Source organism: Erpetoichthys calabaricus (genome assembly GCF_900747795.2).
Source record: "Erpetoichthys calabaricus chromosome 1 unlocalized genomic scaffold, fErpCal1.3 SUPER_1_unloc_22, whole genome shotgun sequence".
NCBI lineage: Eukaryota > Metazoa > Chordata > Cladistia > Polypteriformes > Polypteridae > Erpetoichthys > Erpetoichthys calabaricus.
In genome coordinates this window covers 1,296,500-1,321,166 of record NW_026261588.1, presented here as the reverse complement: position 1 = coordinate 1,321,166, position 24,667 = coordinate 1,296,500, and the positions used below count along the sequence as shown (strand labels likewise).

Below are 24,667 nucleotides of genomic sequence, written 5' to 3'. Positions count from 1 at the left end.
CAGTCAATTATTAAACAGTCTGAAGGAGCCATCACAATTAAATCAAAGAATAAAATGTGTAATTTGAGCAGGTAGTTAGTCAGTTAGCCCAATGCTCATTGTGAAATACAATACTAGAACAAAAAACAAATGAACTTCTGAACTGGAACAGAGCATTTAGAAGTGCCAACTCTGGAACACGTCCAAATCATTCTTCAGTGTAACCTGATGAGCTCCACATGGCTGTTAGCGTGAAAATCAAAGGGATTTCTGGAGCCCTGAGATGTTGTATGAATCTGTCCCTAATAGAATTTTTTGTTTGTCCTATATATATTTTGCCACATTTTGTACGTTGTATGGCATAAACACAATTTCTAGAACTTAACTGAAATGTTTGGAAAATAGGTAATTCTGTTCTGGTTAATGTGTTCCTAATTATTATTTTTTTTTATTTCTAAAGGGGACTACCCAAGTTGTTGTATTGCTTGCCCTTTTCTTTTTGATGGCACACGAAGCATGTACCAACAAATCCTTTAAATTTAAGTTCCATGCGATAGGCTATAATTAAATTTCTAATCTTGTAGAGGTTCAAATTTTAGCTGCCAGTTTCTAAAATTGTTGCAAAATTCTGACCATAGACTGTGCCAAACTAGAAAATGTCATTGTAGGGTTTTGAAGGTGAGAAGATGAATCTTGAATTTAATCCTTGATGGCACTGGTAACCAGTGAAGCTGGGAGAGAAAAGCAGGGATGAGAGCAAAATGCTTTCTGTGGCTGCCGAGTTCTCCATGCAGTGTAGCTTCTGTGTAGATTTAGGGAGGCCGATGAAGAGGGAATTGCAGTAATCGATACGAGACTTTATGAAACAATGAACCAGTGTTTGAGCCTCATTAAAGGACAGAAATGGACGGAGGCAGGCAATGTGACAGAGATGATAGAATGAAATTTAGGAAAGAGACCTAATGTGTAGCTCAAAGTTAAGTGAGGAATCAAACAAAACACCAAGATATCTGACAACAGGAGCAGGTTTGACAAGTGGACCATCAACAGAAACAGGGAAGTTGGATGCCTTAGAAAGTTGGGAGTTTGGGCCGACCAGTAACACTTCCGTTTTATTGGCATTAAGTTTGAGAAAGTTATTTTCCATCCATAGCTTAAGATCAGTTGATGGAGTCAGTGAGTGTGCTGGGAGGTGAATCTGTAGGGGAATCTGTACTAAGTTATGCAGGGCTCAGTCACACAGCCAAGGAGAACACATTCATAAAGTGTCCCTTTGTCTAAATATATTTAAGAAACACAAGAAATGATCACAGGCTTCTGTTTGTGGTGGCTGATGATGGCGTTGAACACTTTTTAGCTCAGTTTGATGTTGGAGAGCTTTGAGAACTCCAGATTACTTACACATGATTTTTAATAACACAGGTTCCTCACCTTATACTGGTTACATGTGGCCTTGTAAACACACCTGCACTTAGAGGACTTCTTACACACCTCTTGTAAAACACACACCCCGCTTTCTAGTTTCTTACACAATAAAGACCTTTCAAGCTTCATCGGTACACTTCAGACTTGAATGAAAGTTCACAGTTAATGCCAGGAGAAGTAGTAAGAATGACATTATTGTAAGGAATTAGTATCACCTTCCACAATGTCTCCCTTAGTAAGAATTACATTAAAAATGTACAGTTTAAGTAATGAGGTTCATTGAAGTCGATGATGTAGTTGTAGAACGTCTGTCTCTGATGAAGCCTGAGGTACAAGTGCTGTTCTTCTAGTGGTTTTGAAATACGAATATAAAACGTATAAAGGGTCCAATTAACACAATAATTACTAAGACAGGCATGAATGCCCTTAAAAATACTTCACAGCGTGTCCTAAATGAAGATGTCAGCCATTCTGCTCGCTCTTTTTGAAAGCCTGCAGTCCCTTGTACTATGTTTGGTGTACAGGGGGCCATGTCTGTAAATATTGTGAGGGGATATCAGGTACAACACTGACAACAAACCCCTTGATGGAGTAACAACATGTCATGTAGTTTTGGAGGACCACAGTCATCGGTGTGGTCCAGTGAACAGTCACATGAACAACAACATGACCAATATAACAAGAAGCCCACCACTCAGGATAGCATCTCTGCCAGTGCGCACAGTCATTCATACAGCTGTGAATGCCTGCAGTTCATTCTTTTTAGGTTTATCCCACCATGACAGCTGTGACTTATTCAGACCCTACATATTGGACTGTGTTTCCTCAAGGATACGGTGAAAAGCCTGTGGTGTTTTCACAAAGTCTTTAACGTGAACTTGACGCAGCTGAGTTTACACACCCAGTCTTAATACACGACAGTATGCTGATGAGCTACAGTGATGTGCTCTCAACACACAAGCTGTCATCATATAAAGTTACATTGTGACAAACTAAAGTGGGACACCTGGGTCATGTCCTGTGTGGAAACATGAGAGCCAGGAGTGTGTCACTGCCATTCAGAACACCTCAGTCAGTAACTCACCAATGGAGGTGTCACCCCCCGATGGTATGGCCAGTACTCTTCTGACAGATCTGCTTCACGCATGCATGAATAATTTACAGTGCAAACCACATGGATTTACACCCCACAAGGGGTACATTAAGTGACCATAATGAGAATATTATGGAAGGACTTGCTTGTTCTGCATGTATTCATTGTACCTTGTGCTGGATTAAGCTTGCTGTGCTCCTCGCTATGCACCACAGATCGGGTAGTGACAGAGACGGCCACCCAAGTCATCACAGATCCTGTGGAGATGCAAACATTAACTTCCTGTACTCTGAAATGGCACACTGCTGGTTGAGCTTCTAAGTACCATCACAGAACAAGACAGCCACCAAGTCTACAGCTCTGATCCCTATGCTCTCATAGAGTTCCTGTTTTTTTATTGGCTGTGCCAAGCAGTGGTGGCATGGGACTGGCATGTTCTATTGTTTGATGTTGTGCTCCAGGCAGCTGGCAACTCTTTTTTCTTTCCGGTCTATCAGTGCAGATGCTTTGCAAATACTATCTTATTATATAGAAAGGGTATAAAAAACTGGCCAAGTAACTATGGGCCAGTAAACTTATCATGCATCGTAGGAAAGTTCATGCTAGGAATTACTAAGGAGAAGCTTGAGCAGCACATGGCAAGAACAGGACTTTTACTGAAAAATCAGTATTGGTTCAGTCGACGGTGGTCATGTCTTACTAATATGCTGGAATTCTTTGAGGAAGAAACAAAAAGATATGATCAGACCCGTTGAAATGATGTTACTTATTCATTTTTCATAAAGCATTTGATAAGGTACCACATGAGACATCGGGTATCAAACTACAGGAAGTGGGAGTTCACAATGTGGTGTGTAGATGGCTGCTGATCCGTCTAAAACACAGGAAGAGTGTAAATGAACAAATGAACAAGCCTTCTCCTACCCGAGTAGGTTCTACGGTCGCGTCCTCCAGAGTCTTCAGTCCCATGCAGATATCAACGGGCCCCTCCTAACGTTTGCTGGGTGCAGTCCTACTGAATGAAGCTATCTTGTCTGCCTCACTTCACTTGAAATCCAGTCTGCCGGGTGTCTTTCTCCAGCAAGAATCAAACCACCTCACATTTGGACACCAAAACTGTGGAAGAAATAAACATTAACTAAAGAAAGAAACTTATCTTCTACGATAGGACAAGTTTGATTAAACCTCTTTGAGACCGGAACTAGGCACCAGGCAGGAGGAATCTTGTTCATTGTGTCTTTTATTTCTTTACAGTAAATGCTGAAGAGGGAGCAAAAATCACAGCAGTAGTGAGATGTGAGGTCTTAGCCTGTACTAAAATGGAGTGTACGGCGTGAGGCACCTTTACTGTTAGGGGGCTCATGAGCACTTTATCTGTACTGGCTAGCACAGCTTCTGTTGTGGCGGCCACAGCCCTAAGGTAAGATGGAAGTGCTGCATCCACAGGATCCAATTTTTTTTTTGAAAAATAGGCTATTGGCCTTTGTTTGTCGCCATGCGCTTGTGTTAAAACTGCATTCATAAATCCCCCCTTTTCGTCCACAAACAGAGTGAATGGACGAGAATAGTCAGGAAGTCCTAGCGCGGGCGCAGAGAGGAGGGCGGTTTTTAAATCAGTAAGAGCCTTATCAGCCTGCTCGTTCCATTGTATCTGACCAGAAAGAGGAAGGCCAGGGGTGTTTGCTAAATTTTGTAACGGCTGTGCTATTTCAGTGAAGTTCAAAATCCACTGGCGGCAGTAAACTAGGATCCCCAAAACAGACATAACTTGTTGTTTTGTGACCGGTCTGGGAAGATTCTGAATGGTGTTAATGCGATCGCTAGAGAGAGCTCTTGTTCCACAAGTGATGTCATGACCTAAATATTTCACAGTTGTTTGAATTAACTGCAGTTTTGCCTTAGAAACTTTATGGCCATTTTCTGCTAAAAATAATAACAATTTTTGAGTATCCTGTTCGCAATTTTCTTTTGTAGTACTACACAACATTATATCATCTACATACTGTATCAATACACTATCTTTATCTGGCCAAAAGCCTTCTAAATTTTGAGCAAGAGCTTGTCCATAAACACAAGGGGCTTCAGTATATCCCTGAGGCATGACGGTCCAGGTCCATCGACGGTTTTGGAAAGTAAAAGCAACCCAGAATTGAGAATCAGGGTGCACAGGAATAGAGAAGAAAGCATTGGCTAAATCAATAACAGAAAAATAACGGGCGGAGGGGGGTATGGTGGAAAGAATAGTGGACGGGTTAGGAACAATAGGTGCACGAGGAAATATAGCAGAATTAACCTGGCGGAGATCCTGAACAAAGCGCCATGAACCGTCAGCCTTTTTGACAGGGAGAATGGGGGAGTTGACTGGAGAGTATTTAATTGGAATAATTGCTCCACGTTTCACGAGATCGGAATGTACAGCGGATATGCCAGCCTCTGCTTCGGGAGACAGAGGATACTGGGCACGATGCGGGCGGAAGGAAGATTTTGGGCGAATCACCAGAGGCTCACAATGGGCTATCCTTCCATAATCATTCTTTCCTTGGGACCACAATGAATCAGGAAGTGAAGAGAGCCAAGGGGGAGAAATGGTTTACAATGAAAAAGCAGAAGGGGAAGGACGGCACACTGCACGATGTACTAAAAAATCATTTTGAAGCACAACTTTAGTTATCAAATGATCTGAGGTATCAAAGATACCCGGAGCAACATGTAGTCAGTCAGTTCTGTTAAGACATTGTTCTACCCATGGTCCCATTTCCATCCAATGGACGGTATTTGATTTGGCTAAAGAAACATGAGGGACTGCACCACCAAGATAGAAAATATTCTGTGAGCATGTGAGATGAACATAAGCAGCAGCTTTTGTGGATCAAATGAAAATACAGGGAATGTGAAGGATTTCAGGGCAGGTGCCTGAAGAAAGAAAAGATTCCAGCCAGGGGGTGTCTACTTCTGCAGGGAAATATTGAGCAGTGCAATGTGGGGTATCAGGGACTTGGAGATGGCGAAACAAGCAGGAGGGAAAGGAGTGTAGGGCTTTAAGAAGGATGGTATGTGGGGAAAACATTTAAAGTCCAGGCTGCAAAAGAGGGTTTGGGGTGAGGGGCAATTTGGCACAGTAACTTGGGAGACGAACAGAAAAATCCCTGTTCAGTCATAGAAATGGAGATAGAAAGTTTTGTCATGAGATCCCTTCCTAAGAGGTTAACTGGACAGAGCTGATTCAAAAGAAATCGGTGAGTTAAAGTGGAACCACTGGAATGCAGCTGAACTCGAAGAGGCTTTGAAACCAGTAAAACATGTGCTTGTCCGGAAGCAGTAAGCACAGTGACGGTATCTCTTGAGGCAGGGACCTCCTTCAGCGAAAGGGTTGAGCGCGTGGCTCCTGTGTCCACGAGGAAAACAGTTTTAGTGCCATTCACCATTAAAGTCAATAATGGATCAGTCTCTGAATTATGGGTGAGCAAAGGCAGTTGAAGAGAAGGGCTGGGGGTCCCTGCGGATTCCTATGTCCATGAAACATCAAATTGTTCAGGTGGTGGAGGAGGGGGTGGGCACTTGTGAGGGCAATTGCGGTGGAAGTGTCCCATTTCACCACACCCTTAACAAGCATAAGGTGTAGCGTTTGGATCTGGAGGGGGAGGCAGCTGAGTGGGTGATCCACTTGGATTAGGTAGCATATATCTGCGACCTCGTCCCCGTCCACGCCCTTGATCCCGGAAAAATCCTCCACGTCCACGACTTCTGCCGGGAGTGGCCCCACCAGTGTAATAGTTCATTTGTGCTGCAATCAGCTTTGTCTGGGTGTCTGACTCTTTCTGCTTGCTCTGTCGTTCAGCATACGCTGCGTGACGTTTTACTTCCTCAAACGCGGCAGCCTCCCATCCAATACAGGAAGTGCGGACCTTGTTTTGAATGTCACTTCGCAGACCAGACATGAAAAGGGGAACTGCAGCTTTACTGCAATCGTCTGGATTGTCTAAGCCAGAGTGATTTGTCATTAAATCTTGAACACGATGTGCCCATTCGTCTACTGTCTCATCTTTTTCTGTTTGGCAGCCGAGATAAGAGACCAGTCTGTGCCTTTCTTATACTTGTCCTTAATATTATTTTTAACATGTTCCCATTGCGTAATAAAGGGACCTTCATCCCGGCCTCGAGGCAACGCCTTGTTCCACTGCCACGGATTTCCGTTATGCTGTCCATGATTTACAGTGGCCCATGTGGTGCCAAGCTTTCTCCGCAGCACCTGAGTCCATTCTGCAGCATTGGGCTTATACATATCATACAGCTGCTGCAGCTGGTCCACAAATTTCGACCCACCGATCACCTTGGGATCTGGCAATTCTTTTACTATTTCTTTCAGTTCCTGTATGTCCCAGTTACGGTGTATCATTATAGTGGTGGGGTTATCAGCACCTGGCGGTCGGGCAGGGTCATGACGGGGATTGGGTACTTCGATGAGGGGGCATGAAAGGGAAGGGTCTTGTGAGGTTTGTACTCGGAAAGGGGAATAATTATTATCTTTCGGGAAGGAGGTGGGATCCTGTCGGGACTGTGTATGGCTTCTAGTGCGTTGAGAAATGGATGGCCCTGACGATTTTATAGGACTGGGATCATCTGTGTCTGAATCAGCATGTGTGGATGGGTCATATTGAGCTTGCTGATCGAAAAAATCTGCTCCCGGGGGATCGTCCTGTAGGTTAGGAGCATTCAGACGTGGAAGTGGGGGGGCTGATGCTGGATTATATGCAGGGTCATCTGTGTAATTTTTTCTTTGTTTGCCTGTGGACTGTGGTCCCGAATCTAACTGCACTTTCTGTAATGCCAGCAGTAGTTCCTCTTGTTCCTTTCTTATTTTAACTTCTGCCGCTAATAGCTCATTTCTTTTCTGGGCCGCCTCTAACGTGCGGTCTTTGATTACTAATTCCCATCTATCAAACATATCCATGCGATACGGTCCTCCCTTACAGCACCCCTGTGTATTTCTACACAGTATTTTTCTAACCTCTTGTATTTCACTTATATCATTCGAGCCTTCAATTGACCAACGTCCTCCGCTCTGTTTATTCCACTTTCTGCATGCCTTCTTAAAATCCAACCCTGTTTTCTTTTCTATCAGCTTTCTAGGGGATCCTCCCTTCAAACCTGAGAGCGTACTTGGAGCCTGGTGATTCTCCGAAAATAATCCCTCCAACATTAGGGTTTTAGGACCCTGGGGGATCTGTTTGACTGGCTTGCTATTTATTTTTCCCATAGTGAACGGCGGGGTATCAGCAGAAAATGACTCAGCCCTCGTTTATTTCCCCGTTCTACACGCTGTCCGCTCCTATCCCCGGATTTCAACTCAGGTGACTTCGTGTCTGGTTTCGGGTCAGCAGAATACTACATCAATACATCCAGCCGAGTCTAGGATATGGGTGAGACCACTATCCTTTCATCAGACCTTTCGTATGCGTCAATCTGCCAGGGTTTAGTCTCCGTCACCTTAAGCAACCCGTTGAGACAAGTGTATGACTAGACAGCAAGCAGAAAACACGACCTCCCATTTATTCAGACACACGTTTCATCACACTGCCCCTTTCACCCCCCTTCCTCTATATTTTAGGAGCGTGCCACTCGTTCCTTTCTACTCCTCCACAAGGGGTGACTTACTAACATTCACACTGTGCCATTTTCCGTAGGGTCTTAAAATCACCCTCCGTGAATCCCTAGAACCCTCCTATGGTTTGATACAGTATTTTCATTTCTTTGTCTAGACTTTTCTTTCTCTTCCTTAATTCCATTTCTAGCACACCAGTCAAACATATAGGAATCCCCCGATCTACTCACTGCGACTCCATCCGCCTGCCTAGAAAATCCCGTCAGTCGCCTTTCGCTTCGGCTAGGAGGAGGCCAGAGACTCCCCACGCAGGAAACGCCCAGGACAGGCCAGTCCTAACTTTTACTGGAGCTGGTCCTAACCGATTTGGCCGAAATCGGTGCTCTTGGCTTCACTGGGTGATCTCGCTCAGGGAGTCGTCTGCCCGTCTCCTGCCCCACGTTGGGCACCAGAAAAATGTGGGCGAAAGAAATTGCAGACTCAACAGCAGGTGATGTTTTTTGTAAGTTCTTTTTTATTCTACATCAGGAGTCACAGAAAGTAGAGATCCAGAGAGCACAGTCTGTCGCAGCAGGGCTCGTCTGAACCCTGAACGACAGCTTGTGGGGTGCTTAAATAACCCTCAATCTCATGATTGGTGAGACAGAAAAACATCCTTATCATCAAAATTTCAAAGTTGAGTAATATGTCTGAGCTAAGCATTATCTATGTCCCCAAGACTGATCACAGGTCAGACGTCTTGAACTTTGCAGCCTTGTAACCTTTTTCCCTGAGCCATTTCACTTTGAGGAACTAAACAGAAAAGGCAGTTTGAATCATATAGAAACCACTTTCCTAAGCCCTTGCGTAACATATTTTTTGTCAGTTCATAAATCAGGCTTTCTTATTTGGCAGGGTTTCAAGCATTGCTTTTGAAATTCAGTTACAAAACACACAGAGTACAAGGTGCTCAAGAGAACATTCTTCTTCTACAGGTGACAGCAAGAAGGGTGCTTGGCGTGGCATCTGGACAGAGGAAGGAGGAAAAGGAAACTTAGTGGTGGAATGGGGAAGTACAGGAGAGTATACAGAGGAAGAGGACTGCAAAGAAGAAGTAGGATAGTCAGAGAGATGCAGAAAGTAGACAAGAGTAGAAGGAGATAAGGTGCAAGGTGAAGGGAAAGGTAGCAAAGGCTAAAGAAAAGGCGCATGATGAGTTGAGTGGATGGAAACTAAGGAGGGAGAAAAGGACCTGTGGGCTACACAGAGAAACTGAGCTGGGAAAGAATTGCAGAATGTTAGGGTGATAAAGATGGAAACATACTCACAAGCAAGGAGAGTGTGTGGAGCAGATGGATAGAGTACTTTGAGAGGCTGATGAATGAAGAGAATGAGAAAGAGAGAAGAGGTTGGATGATGTGGAGATAGTGAATCAGGAAGTGCAATGGATTTGCAAGGACAGCTTTGAAGAGGATGAAGAATGGAAAGGCCGTTGGTCCAGATGACATACTTATGGAAGCATGGAGGTGTTTAGGAGAGATGGCAGTGGAGTTTTTAACCAGAATGTTTAATGGAATCTTGGAAAGTGAGAGGATGTCTGAGGAGTGGAGAAGAAGTGTACTGGTGCCGATATTTAAAAATAAGGGGGATGTGCAGGACTGTAGTAACTATAGGGGGATAAAATTGATGAGCCACAGCATGAAGTTATGGGAAAGAGTAGTAGAAGGTCAGTTAAGAAATGAGGTGAGGATTAGTGAGCAGCAGGATGGTTTCACACTAGGAAAGAACACCACAGATACAATGTTTGCTCTGAGGATGTTAATGGAGAAATATAGAGAAGGCCAGAAGGAGTTGCATTGCGTCTTTGTGGACTTGGAGAAAGCATATGACAGGGTGACTGACAGGAGCTGTGGTATTGTATGAGGAAGTCGGGAGTGGCAGAGAAGTACGTAAGAGTGGTGCAGGATATATACGAGGGAAGTGTGACCGTGGTGAGGTCTGCGGTAGGAGTGACGGAGATGGGATTACATCAGTGATCGGCTCTGAGCCCTTTCTTATTTGCAATTGTGATGGACAGTTTGATAGACGAGATTAGACAGGAGTCCCCGTGGACTGTGATGTTTGCTGATGACATTGTGATCTGTAGCAATAGTAGGGAGCAGGCTGAGGAGACCCTGGAGAGGTCGAGATATGATCTGGAGAGGAATGAAGGTTAGTAGGAACACCAAGACAGAATATATGTGTGTAAATGAGAGGGAGGTCAGTGGAATGGTGAGGATGAGAAGTTGGCAAAGATGGGTGAGTTTATATACTTTGGATCAACAGTACAGAGTAACGGGATTGTGGAAGAAAGGCAAAGAAGAGAGTGCAGGCAGGGTGGAATGGGTGGAGAAGAGTGTCAGGAGTGATTTGTGACAGACGGTATCAGCAAGAGTGAAAGGGAAGGTCTACAGGACGGTAGTGAGACCAGCTAAGTTATGTGGGTTGGAGACGGTGGCACAGGCCAGAAAGCAGGAGACAGAGCTGGAGGTGGCAGAGTTAAAGATGTTAAGATTTGCACTTGGTGTGACGAGGATGGACAGGATTAGAAGTGAAGACATTAGAGGGTCAGCTCAGGTTGGACAGTTGGGAGACAAAGTCAGAGACGTGAGACTACATTGGTTTGGACATGTGCAGAGGAGAGATGCTGGGTATACAGGGGTGTGCAAAAGTAGGTTTCCAGTTGTGAGTTCACTGGAATAATCATAACCTGCATGTCTTTTTCCATACGAACAACTCTTTAGTTGGGTAGGTGTTAGTTTCAAGTAGAATCACCTCAATATATTGTCCTTCTCTTATTCCTTTATGGTTACAAACCCAGTTGTTGCCTATCTTGTCATTTTCTAAAAGGTTAATTACAAGACCTTGAGTTGGAAGGTCCTTCCATTTATTAAATTTAATTTGTCTCCAATTTTTGAGTGTTGGTGGAGTTTGTGGTTGTATTTTCTTTGATCATATAGAGTTGTAATTGATTTATTTGAGTTCTTCATTCTTATACCGCCTAGTAACATCCAAATCGTTTCTAACTTGTTCTCAATATCAGTTAGATCAGCTACTACATTTAGAACTGCATCTTCTGATATTCTACATAAGCTTCTAATTACCACTGAAATTATAACTGCTTCAAATTTTAGAATACTAAGCCCTCCGGTTTTGTAGCCTGAATACAGAATCCCATTTGTGATGCACTGCAGAAGATGAAGTCATGTTTTAATTGTATTTCTCGTGATTCTGTTCATCTTGCAAATTGTTGTTATGTTGATATTTGTTTTTGAGAGTGGATATATTAATCCAGGAAGTGCGTACGTGTTCAGGATGCATTTCTCAGTGGGTTTAAGTGGAGCTCAGCTGATTCTTTATATCCATGTGCCTAGTAAGAGACACAAATCTTCTTGGATATTTAGTGGTGGAGACATTTAATCCCAGTTATTTTGCTGGGTGTTTTGAGGAAATTCTGTTTATTTCTATACCTCTGATCTTCCATAGTTCTGTCTTTTTGTTTTTCATAAGACCATTTTTCATTTTTCTATATGTAGAAGAATCCTTTGCACTTGGTCAGTTGAACTGTTAGACCTGAATCTTGGCAAAGGTGTTTAGAATTCTAATATTCTTCTGCATTCCATGCCAAGATCTACTAAAGATTACTAGATAATCTGCAAAGGCCATTGCTGTGATTGGAGTCTTTCCAAGGGTAGTACCTTTACCCTCTGTTTCTAGCTTATCCAATAGTGGATTAATATGTTATGTTAAAAAGTAAATGAGATCTTGTTTATCTCCAACGTGTGGCTTTACTGTTGATGTAAACAATTACACTGCTGAGCAGTTTTATGAGCTGTTTGTGTCACCTGATTTGATCAGACATTTTGTTCATCAGACAAATCTGTATGCAGCACAGTTTATTGAGAAAAATCCCAATTTACCTCCACATTCCCGTGTTCGTGCTTGGGTAGACACCAATGAAAACGAAATGAAAAAATTCATTGGGATTTTGATGTTGATGGGAATAATCAGAAAACCAGATATTGAGATGTACTGGTCTACAGATCCTATGTATGCAACACCTATTTTTGCAGCTATCATGAAACGTAACCGATTCTCTTTGCTGCTGAAATTCTTTCATTTGAATGACAACAGAAATGAGCCAGATAAGAAAGATCCAAACCGCGACCGCTTGTTCAAGCTACGTCCTTTGATTGACCATTTATTTGAAACATTTCAGTTGCCCTACATGCCAGGACCGTCAGTTGCAGTTGATGAAAGTTTATTGTTGTGGAAGGGCCGCTTACAGTTTCGACAGTATCTACCATTGAAAAGGGCACGGTTTGGTATCAAGATGTTTTGCTTAGCTGAGAATTCAGGTTACATTTATAGAGGATCCTATGAGTAGTATTTCAGCAGTGTTGCCAGATGAATGTAAGGACTTTGGACTTTCAGAGAAAATTGTTGTGTACCTTGCCCTACCACTATTGGACAATGGGTACACCATTTGGATGGATAACTGGTACTCCAGTTGTATGTGTTTGCCCATTTCTAGAACTTGCACAACATTTAGTGGTCAATACTGCTTGAATAAATGTAAAAAAGTAAAAAAACGAAAATTGTTCAGATTTCGCCTGGCATGGGGAATATTTAGGGAGTTGGCGGTTAAAGGGTTAAGTATGACATGATGTCAAAAACTCTGGCAAAATCTATGAAGACCATCCCTAGGGGCTGTTTTTCTCACTTATGAAAATTTAGGATTTCCCTGAAAGTAATTACATTTTCAGAACCCACTTGAGAATCTGTGAAGCCTTTTTGTCTCACATTTAAGTCATATATAATTTTTTAAATGATGGAACCTATTACTAAGATCTACTTACTAGGTCTCCTATTAGTATTCTTTTGAAGCTGTAATTCTTCCGTAGATTTTGGGATTAGTATGGTCCTTGCTTTCCTCAAAAAATTAGGAACTCAGTGACTGTCCTGGCTTGCATGGGATGAGATCTCTGGACGGGTGCCTGGGAGGGTAGCACCTGCCATCCATGATTCTCCATGGCCACACATCCGGACACAACCTGGGGAGGTTTGGCAGTTGGTATCATTTATGATTGGAACTACGACGGTATCTGATTGTCTTTGAACCTCCAACTTTCGTTCTTGATTAATGAAAACATTCTTGGCTTATGCTTTCGCTCTCGCTCGTCTTGCGCTGGTCCAAGAATTTCACCTATAGCGGTATAATATGAATGCCCCTGGCAGCCCCTTTAAATCATTGCCCCGGGTCAGGAAACCCACAATATAGAACCAGAGTCCTATTCCATTATTCCTACCTGTGATATTTGGACGGGGGATCCTGCTTGGAACACTCTAATCTTTTCAAAGTAAATGCTTTGGACCCGGAGGGACACTCAGTCAAGAGCATCGAGGGGGCGCAGAGAGGCAGGTGCTTAGGATAGGCCGTAGCTCACCTCACAGCAGACCACAAGCTTGATCTCAAGTTTTTAATTGCAGCAAAATTAATATAGAGTTAGAATTACCACAGCTGCTGGCACCAGACTTGCCATCCAATGGATCCTTGTGCAAAGATTTAAAGTACGCTAATTCCAGTTACAGGGCCTCGAAAGAGTCCTGAATTGTTATTTTTCGTCACTACCTCCCCGAGCCGGGAGTGGGTAATTTGTACGCCTGCTGCCTTCCTTGGATGTGGTAGCCGTTTCTTTCGCTCATTAGTCTGAAGAGTGTGCTCCATAAATTGAAAAAAAAATGTAGTGATGGAAATGTAACCAGATTGGGCTGTGTTTGGAGTGTTATATGTCAACGATGAGCGATGGCATAGTCGACTCGATCAGTGCGGTAAAAACCTTTTCAAGAATTTTCCTAAAGAGTGCTCCGGGGACTTGTCCCATTACAGAGACACTCTTATGCCCATATAATACAACATCAGTCACCTGGGCTGAGCCCATGGCGGGGATTTTGTGGTTCCATAGGCATGTGTGGGACACTCTAGGAAAAGGTCCCTTAAATGGAAACCCCCTTATCTGCCCAGTCCTTACAATTATGAAGCTCCAGGTTAGAACCACACAGAGAGTGTATTGAGATTACAGATCTGGCTTGCCGACTTCCCTTACCTACATTGTTCTAACATGTCAGAGGCTCTTCACCTTGCAGACCTGTTGTGGATATTGGTAAGGATCTCGACCACGAATTTTCAAGGCCGGCGAGAGCTCTCCGGATGCCACCAGAACCATGCCGCTTTCCAAGGTGTGTGTACCTCTCTCGGGACAAACCCATTCCAGGAACACCCTGCCTTTCAACAAGAAAATAAAACTCTACCCAGGGCTCCCACTAGCTTCTCTGAGATTGGTTGCTTCACCACACTGGATGCCTTAGTGGGGGGCCTTAGGTCATCTGTGTCTGTCGCTCCAGATTTGGGGATCGGAACCCAAATCCCTTTCAATGGGCCAAGGAGCGACGGAGGCCATCACCCCACTATTCGGAAAGGCACTTACCCATCTCATAGGACCGACTGACTCATGTTCTACTGCTGTTCACATGGAACCCTCCTCCACTTTGGTCTTCAAAGCACTCATTTTAATATTTATCACTACCACTAACATCTGCACTCACAGCGGTTCCACCCAGACTCTTGCCCTAAGCATTCTGCACGCACCGCTGTGGCCCTCCTACTCTTTGCGGTTTTGCCCTTGTAGCCAACAGTGTCGGTGATGGCTGGGTATGGGCCACATGCTCAGGCCTGTTTATTCAGCAGGTGAAATGTTACATCGTCCTTAGCGGGTTCCGACTTCCATGGCCAGCATCCTGCTGTCTGTATCAACCAACACCTGTTCTGGGATCTGATGAGCGTTGACATTGGGCACCTTAACCTGGTGTTCGGTTCATCCCACAGCACAGAGTTCTGCTTACCAAAAGTGGCCCACTAGGTCCTTAGCATTCCACGCTGCGACTCCACGCCAGCGAGCCGAGGTTCCTACCTATTTAAGATTCAGAATAGGCCTTTTATCATTCGCTTACCAGATAAAACTGAAGAGACCTAAATTTAAACTGTAGGAAGATGTTTAAGGGGTGGGGAGCCTTCAGAGGTGGTCCTTTAAAAGAAGAGGGACGCTGCAGTGATGAAAGTGGACGGCTTGCTCTACTAGTGAGTCCATTACCAATTAGTATCGCTCAGAAGTGCTGCTGTTCTTCTTATGGACTCTGGAAGACAGCTTGTGTGTGTGTGTGTGTGTTTGGCACGCACAGACGCTGCGGCTTTGTGCTCCCCGAATAGGTGCTCTTTTCTGCTATTATTGTTCTTAATATTGACTTTCATCGTTTTACACATGGAAGCGAGCATCCTTTACAGTCGTCAAAAGCATCTACAGATCAGCTCTAATAGCAAAGATAATTATTATACCACAGGAGATTCTCAGATCACCGGGACTTACGTTGACTCCTACAGTTGGAAGACGACGACGCAGACGGTGCAGGGAGAGGAAGCAAGAAAGAGGTAAGAGAGCAGGATTACTAACTAGGCTAAAGGCTGCTCCACATAAAACCCCTCTTCCTAGCGTTCTTCTTGTGAATATTAGATCACTTTCAAGTAAAATGGACGAGCTCCGACTGGATATTTCCACACATAAAACTACAAGGGACTGTTGTTTTTTGATTTATCTGGAGATGTGGCTGGATCTCAGCATACCAGACACAGCAGTTGAACTTGCAGGTTGCACGCCCATTGAGCCGATCGAACCCCCGATTCCGGTAAAAAAACAGGTGGAGGACTGTATGTCTATACTAATAATGCTTGGTGCACTAATATAACTACAATCAACAAGTTTTGTTGTCCGGACGTGGAATATCTGATGCTAAGATGCTGACCGTTTTACCTACCGAGCGAACATACCGTCGTTATCGTTACAGCAGTATACATACCTCCTCAGGCTAATGTTAAGTCAGCGCTTGAAAAATTGTTTGACGTTATCAGTAAATAGCAGAACTCGCACTCTGATGCAGTTTTTATCATTGCTGGGGATTTTAATCAAGCGAATCTTAAGGATGTATTCCCCAGATTTTATCAGCATGTACATTGTAAAGCCAGAGGGGAGAACACCTTAGAGCAGGTCTATACAAACATAAAAGACGCCTATAAGGTGATTCCACGCCCCCACCTCGGCCAGTCTGATCATCTCTCTTTGTCTCTTGTTCCAGCGCACAAAGCCCTTATCAGCAGTACTAATCCAATTAGCAAGACTGTTAAAGTTTGGCCTGAAGCGACCATTTGCCAACTCCAGGACGGCTTTGAACAAACAGACTGGAATATATTTTTTCATCAGACAGACTTAGAGACATATACAGTACTTCATCTGTGCTGTCATATATTAATTACTGTGTGGACAATGTCACTGTCAACACAAGGATTAAGGTCTACCCAAATGAAAAACCATGGATGAATAGTGAAGTCAAACAGCTGCTCAGAGAAAGGGACAAAGCCTTTAAATTAGGAGACACCTCAGCCTATAGAGCTGCCAGAGCCAACCTCAAGAAGGGCATCAAGTCTGCTAAACTAATGTACAAACAACGGATTGTGGAGGACTTTGACAGTAACTCAAACTCACAGCGGATGTGGCAAGGCATCCAATTAATCACGGATTACAAAAAGGAAAATGACGTACAATACACACTGGCCAATAACAATGCCAGCCTAGCAGAGGAACTTAACAGTTTATTTGCACGGTTTGACAAGGACAATAACCAGCAAAGCTGACCGGAGACTCACAGCCTGCAGTCGTACACATACATGATGTGTGGTGGGCACTCAAAAACATCAATACAAGGAAGGCAGCAGGTCCTGATAATGTGCAAGGACGTGTGCTCCAGGCCTGCGCGGAGGTATTTACACTCATATTCAACCTCTCTCCCTCCTCAGGTGTAGTCCCCTTGTGCCTAAAATCCACAACCATTGTACCTGTTCCCAAAAAACCAAGGATAACCTGTCTTAATGACTATCGACCAGTCGCTCTCACCCCTGTCATCGCAAAGTGCTTTGAACGACTGATAATGATCCACATCAAAGCCTCCATCCCAGCTGATCTAGACCAACACCAGTTTGCCTGTCGGTCAAACAGATCAACTGAGGACGCCATCTGTGTGGCTCTGCATGCTGCCCTCTCACACCTGGAAAAGCCCAATGCCTATGTTAGGATGGTCTTCATTGACTACAGCTCTGCATTTAATCCCATCATACCTAAGCAGCTGATCCAAAAACTCTATGCACTAGGACTTGCTCCGCCAATATGTAATTGGTTACTGGATTTTCTCACCAACCACCCCCAGTCTGTCAGGGTGGGCAAACACACATCATCCACCCTTACCCTGAGCACTGGTGTGCCGCAAGGATGTGTACTAAGTCCCCTTCTCTACGCACTCTTCACCCATGACTGTCAACCCATCCACCAATCAAACATTATTGTTAAATTTGCCTGCTTGTAACAGAACAATGAAGCTTCATATAGGGAAGAGGTTCAGAATCTGACAGCATGGTGCAACACCAACAACCTGGTCTTAAATACCAAAAAGACCAAAGAAGTGATTCTGGACTTTAGGACCACTAAAAAGACCAATCACAGTCCGATAACAATCAATGCAGATACTGTGGAGAGAGTTTCCAGCTTGAAGTTTCTAGGAGTCACCATCTCAGAGGACCTGTCCTGGGCTATAAGAGACAAAGCACAACAACAGGAAGCTAAGGAGAGCTGACCTCCCTCAGAAGCTGCTGGTTCATTTCTATAGACGCACTACAGAGAGCATCTTAACTAACTGCATGATGGCCTGCAGGAACAACAGCTGCACCAAGGCTGCTAAAGAAGACCTGCAGCAGGTCGTAAAAACAGCAGAGGCCATTACTGGGACTGAACTGCCATCACTCGAACTCGCATATAAGACTCGCTGTGTGAGGAGGGCCAAAAACATTCTCAAGGACCAAACTCATCCTGGAAATTCTTTGTTTGAGCTCCTCCTGTCAGGCAGATGCTTGAGGTCAATCCGTGGACGCACAAACAGACTAAAAAAGAGCTTTTCACCATCTGAACTCTGAATCTCCTCAGTCTGAGATCATTTTTAATTGAACATGTGCAATTAAGCTATATTGGTAATGTGCAATATACTAATGTAATACAATATAGAATATGGAATGAACTATTCATTAACAGGTGCAAGAACAATTTTAAAAAGTAATTTTGTTGTGTTACATGATGATAATAAAGTGCTTGAACTTGAACTGCTTTGTTGCCAGTGCTTGCTACAGTGTAACCTGCTCTGCATAAGATGGATGGATGGATATTGTTTAGTAAATCTCAGAATAAAGAACAAAAACTGTGTGACTAACAACATTAAAATGAGCTGTGAAAGTGGGGGTCCGCAGCAGCCTCCTGTCACTGACCACCATCACAAACAAGTGACAAAGAAGGACAATTCGATTCTGTCACACAGCAGCCATCCTCTGTCACCAAAGTGTCACTTGTGGTCATCAAGCTGCTGATTTAGGGTCTTGACGGTGAAGACCCCCAGACTGAAGTCCTCTTTTATCTCAGAGCTCTCAGCCTTCTGAATTCTAGTAGCTGCAGGTGTCCTGCGGAGCTCTGAATTATTATTTTGTGCTCCTCGTTATTATTGTTCAAGAACGATTATTAAGAACTGCTAAAGAGACAACCTGAGCCATGTTAATGAAAAAAGTAAAAAATGTCTGCATGAATATCCATCCATTCATTATCCAACCCGCTATATCCCAACTACAGGGTCATGGGGGTCTGCTGGAGCCATCCCAGCCAACACAGGGTGCAAGGCAGCTGTATGAATATTTTATACAAAAATACTTTAGTGCAGCAGCGCTACTAGATGGCATAGCAATATAAAGATGATGCAAAATCAAAAAGAAGTACATACTTTATAACAATTATAAAAAATATTATTAAACAGTGTGCATTGGCAACAAGCTATTCAGACCCAAATGTGATTCCTTTATTAAAGGTTTCAGTTTCTCTGTTTTTCTAGAATTGAGCACAATGCTGTTCTCTGAAGTATTAATTGTGTTCTCTACGAGGTGAGCAGCTGCGGCTAATGAGACTTCACAAATATTAATAAATGTCAGTCAAGAGCAGCAAATCCTACGTTTAATTGTGGACATCAAACCTCATTTGACCTTCTCAGTCGTCCATTTCAGTCACCTCAGTGTCATTTAGTGAGCCAGCAGTGTGAGGAGTGAAGGCCGACTGCTCCGTCTGCACTCGTCTGTCATCTGCTGCCTTAGTGAGGAGGAGTGCAGATTAAAGTGCAGGAATAGGAAACATTAGGTTCAAGATTAAAATTAAACATTTAGTTTGATACAAAACTAAAATTATAAAGGAACATTTAGTATTATGTGATCCTTAAACAAATCCCCACCCGCCTGACCAAAGCCATGTCACTGAACAGAATTTCACTCGTCGTCTGAGCTCTGCTGTCGAGTTTTTAGTTGTGAAATCTGAAAGTCTGTGCAAATTATAACTCCAGATGTTAAAAGATTTGCATATTTTCAGATTTTTGGTAAAATTCAGCACATTACTTAACAATTTCTGATCAAATAAATAATTCTGTCTGAAAATAATGGAAATAACAATAATCATTTTCCAATGTAAAAAATAAAATAAAGTCACCAAGAAACCCTGAAGTGTTTATATGAACTGCCAGGAGTCTCCGACATTTAATGTTCTATTTATTACACATTCAAATAAGTGCAAGCTTTTTAAAGATAACTCTGTTGAAATAAGTAGAATTCATAAATAGTCCACACTCTACACAGATATCATACAATGAAATGATTCTACTGTTAAGAAATACGTCCGAGTATTGATATGAAAAATGAGCAAAGAAATAATGAACAAATAATTTAAAACATCTAAGCACAGAAACTTAATTTGTTTTCATTTTCTTCAACATTTACAGTAAATTGACCACAGAAGAAGCTGCTCTAAATATTTTACAAGTCAGGATGATTTTCAGTGCTTTTCTGAACCAGGAATAAAGAAAAGCGTAAAGAATTGGATTAACTCCAAAGCTGACTTCACTTACCAACACAAAGACATTCCTGATGATTTGTGTAATTATGTTACTACTATCAAGATAAAGATTGTATATATTGATAGGCAGCCAGCAGATAATAAAAGCCCCCACGACTACTCCTAATGTTTTTGCAGCTTTTCTTTCAGATGGTTTTGATATTTTTCTGTCACTCAACTCCACAGTTTGTCTCTTTTCTATCATACAGTTGATGGCTCTTGAATGGCTTCTTGCAGCTACAAATATTCTTATATAAAAACCAATCATCAGTGAATAAGGAATAAAAAAAGTTATGACTAAAATAAAAATGATCATTTCATAAAAACCAAATACTACACAAGTTCCTTCACATACCTCTGTTACAATATCACTCAAACATAAACCTATGAGTGTAACTAAAAGTGCAGACAGCCACACTACAGCAATGCTGACCTTTGCAACCATCAAAGTTATTTTTGAGCTGTAAAAGAAAGGATGGCAGACAGCAATGTAGCGATCAATGGATATTAAAGTCACATTATATATCACAGATATGCTAAGAATATTTGCAAATATGACATACAAATAACAATAAATAACACCAAAGTACCAGCAAGTTTCAATCTGTGTAATCAAAGAAAAGGGCATCACAATGAAACCTGATAAGAAATCGGCCGCTGCGAGTGAGAGGATCAGAAGATTAGTCGGTGTGTGCAGCTGAACAAAATGAGAAATAGAAATGATGACAAGAAGATTTCCAAAGACTGTCGATAAAAGCAAAAGACACGAGAAAGTGTAATAAAGTCCATAAACTTCAGTTTCAAAAATCAGTTTATAACAAGATGCATTACTGTGAGGATAACAACGGACAAGTTTCAGTCCATTCCACTCCATGTCTGTCCCCTGACTGAGCCGTCCTGCCTGCACACTGAGATGTTTATACACTGAGGCCCTGCGACTGCCATATTCTCTCTGCTGACGTAATTCACATGAGGCGTCTCTCTGCTGTGTGTGCTTCACAAATTCTCTCAGGATGTTTGTTTCTTCATTTCAGTTCTTACTCACTAATGAGTTCATCAAATCTCAGATGTCTTCATTATATTTGTTTGTCAGGAGCCGCTCAGGGCTGCGGTGGTCTCTCCTCACAGCTCCACAGTGGTCCAGCTGCTGGCTCTCTGCAGTTTCCTTCTTCTCCTCTGTCTGCTGTTTTTGTTTTTTTGTTCTCAGTCACTTTGACTTTCTTTCCTCATCACAGCGAGCAGCACATTAAATCAGCAGGTTCAGATGAGCTGAGGTTGTGCCCAGTGGTGGTCTGACACTCCATGCTGTCCTGTGCTGCTCAGAGCCCCTCTGACTCCTCCATGGAGTGTGCTGGACCACCCTGTGCTCATGAGAGGTCCACACACACACACACACACACACACACACACACACACACACACACACACACACACACACACATACAGTGTACAGTAACAGCTGTGTGTTTTTGTCTTTTCTGGACCCTCACATTAAATCCCTAACAGTATTCCCCCCGTTGCTTTCTGTCAGTCTGATGTTGTGCTGATTGTCTTTGTCTGATTTTCTGGACGTCTTTCTTTTCTTAAATCATCAAACTCACAACATGCATTTCTCTGTGGCAGCGGCAGGTAAACTCTCAGAATTCCAATGCAGCAGCGCTAACTGATGTGCTTTTTAACTTTGAGGACATTTGCTGTGTAACTGATTTCTAAATTTGTATCAAACTAAACTAAACGACTGCGTCTGTCGGGTTTGAAGCACCGAGGAGCACCGCACTGCATGAGTCTGTTAGCCGTCATCACTATAAGGACAATTAAAGTTCTTAATAACAATAGAAATGATTTCAAGATCCCCCCAGAACAATCTTCTATTGTATTTTAATGCTTAGGTTCACTATTTTATATTAATATTACAGTTGTATTAAATTCATACTGTATTAGAGTAACAGCAAGTGGTTTTTTACAGAAACTCTGAACCGTACAATAAAAATACGAGTGAACCGCCATCTCCATCATACAAGTTCACGTTTGATTAAACAATTAGCAGCAGCTGTTCACTGATGGCAGACTTACGACTTTACAGGAGTTTGTGTGTCGTGTTGTTGTCATTCACCTCCTCATCGACACAAACAGTGAAGTGGTCCTCACCACACAAGAGTTCATGCGTGACACACTGGTGGTGTGTTAATACAAACTTCATATAAGGCCCCTCGTCTGTTGGTTAACAGATTGGCACTGGTGCATACAACATATTTCCTGTTGACCAAACAGCAGGCCAGGCCATTATATCCACCTTAATAAAATGATACATTTCTGTGTGTTCTCTTCATCCAGTTGCTATGTCTCTTTCATTCCAACAGTTGGCACTTTGTAAACATGTTTAGTGGTGAAATGCACTGCATTCATCATTCCATTAAATGGCATATAACAGACATTAACATTGCTTATACAAATCCCATAAATGTTAATACTGAATACAGCCAACTGACAGTGACTGCCAGACAGGCAGCTTATCTACCTTAATAAAAGAACAAGAGTCTGTGTGTCTGTGTGTCCACTTGGTTGCCATGTCTCTGTCATTTCGATATATGGTGCTTCACAAGCATTTGTAGTAATAAACTGCATCACATTTGTCTTTACAACAGATGGTTGAACCAAATGGATATAACAGAAACATATCAAGTGTTTGTCTGTGTTTCTGTCAGGTTACTATATATCTGTTATAACAACTTCGGTATGGGATTCGTAAAAGTAAGGTTAATGTTTGTGATGCGCCATCTGTTGAAATGACAAAGGCAGTGCACTTTCTTGCTACCTGAATTACAATGACACATTCCAATAGATGGTGCAGTGCAAATGTTAACACGTGTTATTGAGGGTTCTCCACCTGTATCTGCAGTGCCTGGACCTCCGCCGTCAGGGCAACTGCCAACCTAGTCAGGTCCACTGGTTCTGATATCTTCCAGTAGAATCCTGCTGACTACGCTACTGTAATGAAAACACAGCAGGGTTAGAAAATGTTGGAGTACCTCGAAGGTGAACCCAGCATATTTGCTGGACAAAACTGAAATAAGAGGCAAAAAAGGTTTGAAGGCCTTTTCAGAGTGGAGTCGCACTGATGACATATAAAAATGGAGGTGCTGCCCCTTAAGAGGAAGACAGATGGAACAGGCGGGGCAACGAGACAGAAACGCGGAAATGGCTTAATGGGGACTGGCAGTCATCTGGGGCCTCATGTATAACGCCATGCGTAGAACTCACACTATAACATGGCGTAAGCACAAAAGCGGGATTGTGCGTACGCACAGAAAAATCCAGATGCAGGAATCTGTGCGCACGCATACTTTCACGTTCTTCTACTACATAAATCCCGATTTGCGTGAAAAGTAACGCACGTGCACGCGCCTTCTGTCCCGCCCTAACTCCTCCCAGAATTACGCCTCTTTGAATATGCAAATCCATATAAATAGCCTTCTGTGAAAAGACAATGGGAAAAGCACGGGAGAAAATATAAGAATTTCAGCGAATACCAAGTGGAGGCAAAGGAAAAACGTACTATTTGTTGGTTTAAACAGTGGTATAATCAACAAAAGGAAGCTGATCGAGTGACAGAGTGTCGGAGAAACTCGAAGGCTCAACTTCACACAGTCGCACAGTGCCCGAAATAAAAAAGAAATCACATATCAAAGTCGCCGTGAAAAAGCGAGTCGTAGCCCACCGTCTGAGTGTCATATGAAAGCGTATTAGGGTACAGACAAAAAAAAAGGCACACAGTGGGGAAAAAAGCACGAAATGTCAACTTTAATCTCGAAATTTCCACTTTAATCACGTAGTTTATTTTGCCATTAAAGTAGAACATCACAAACTTCATCTTAAAATCGTTTATTTTACTAGTTTCTCAAGTAGCACATTAAATGCTTTGTTCTGTATTTGATCTTCAATGTGCTCTATGTGTGTGAATCACTACGTGCTTCCGTTCTTTCTCTTTCTCCGACAGGACACATAATCCATTACATTCGTGATATTACAGCTCTCTGAATAATTAAAATACTGAGATGTATACGTGATATCATTTTCATGATGACAGGAATGAAAGCATGTTATTAAACATGGGAACACGGTGGCGCAGTGCTTGTTCATATCTCACACAAGAGGCTTGCTGCGCCATGTGCGACCTTCGATTAAATAATTTATTACAGAAGTACTGTCTCTTTCAAACATACTAACCTCCAATTCCTGTTCTAACTTTTCTTTCTCCAAATGCCCAATCGCCACACAATCAGCTCTGTAATAGACGTGAAGCCATCTGTAAGCTTAGAACTTCGATTCTTCAAAACTTTTAAGGAGCATTGAAATATCTTCGTAGTACATGTTTAATTATTCTATCCGTCTATCTTTCCAGTGTCGCGTCAGCGCAAGAATACAACGCAATGCAGGAACAATCCCTGAACTAGCTAGCGCTGCGGCACCGTGTACTCA

General features: G+C 42.7%; 1 long non-coding RNA gene across 1 annotated transcript in view; it reads left to right on the top strand.

Moving 5' to 3' along the window:
• Positions 1-19,385, top strand: part of LOC127526364 (uncharacterized) — a 220,310-nt gene extending 200,925 nt beyond the window's left edge. Inside the window, exon 3 of the long non-coding RNA XR_007933959.1 lies at positions 19,338-19,385. This is a non-coding gene — a long non-coding RNA (uncharacterized LOC127526364). The remainder of the gene's footprint in view (positions 1-19,337) is intronic.
• The last annotated feature ends 5,282 nt before the right edge of the window (positions 19,386-24,667 follow it).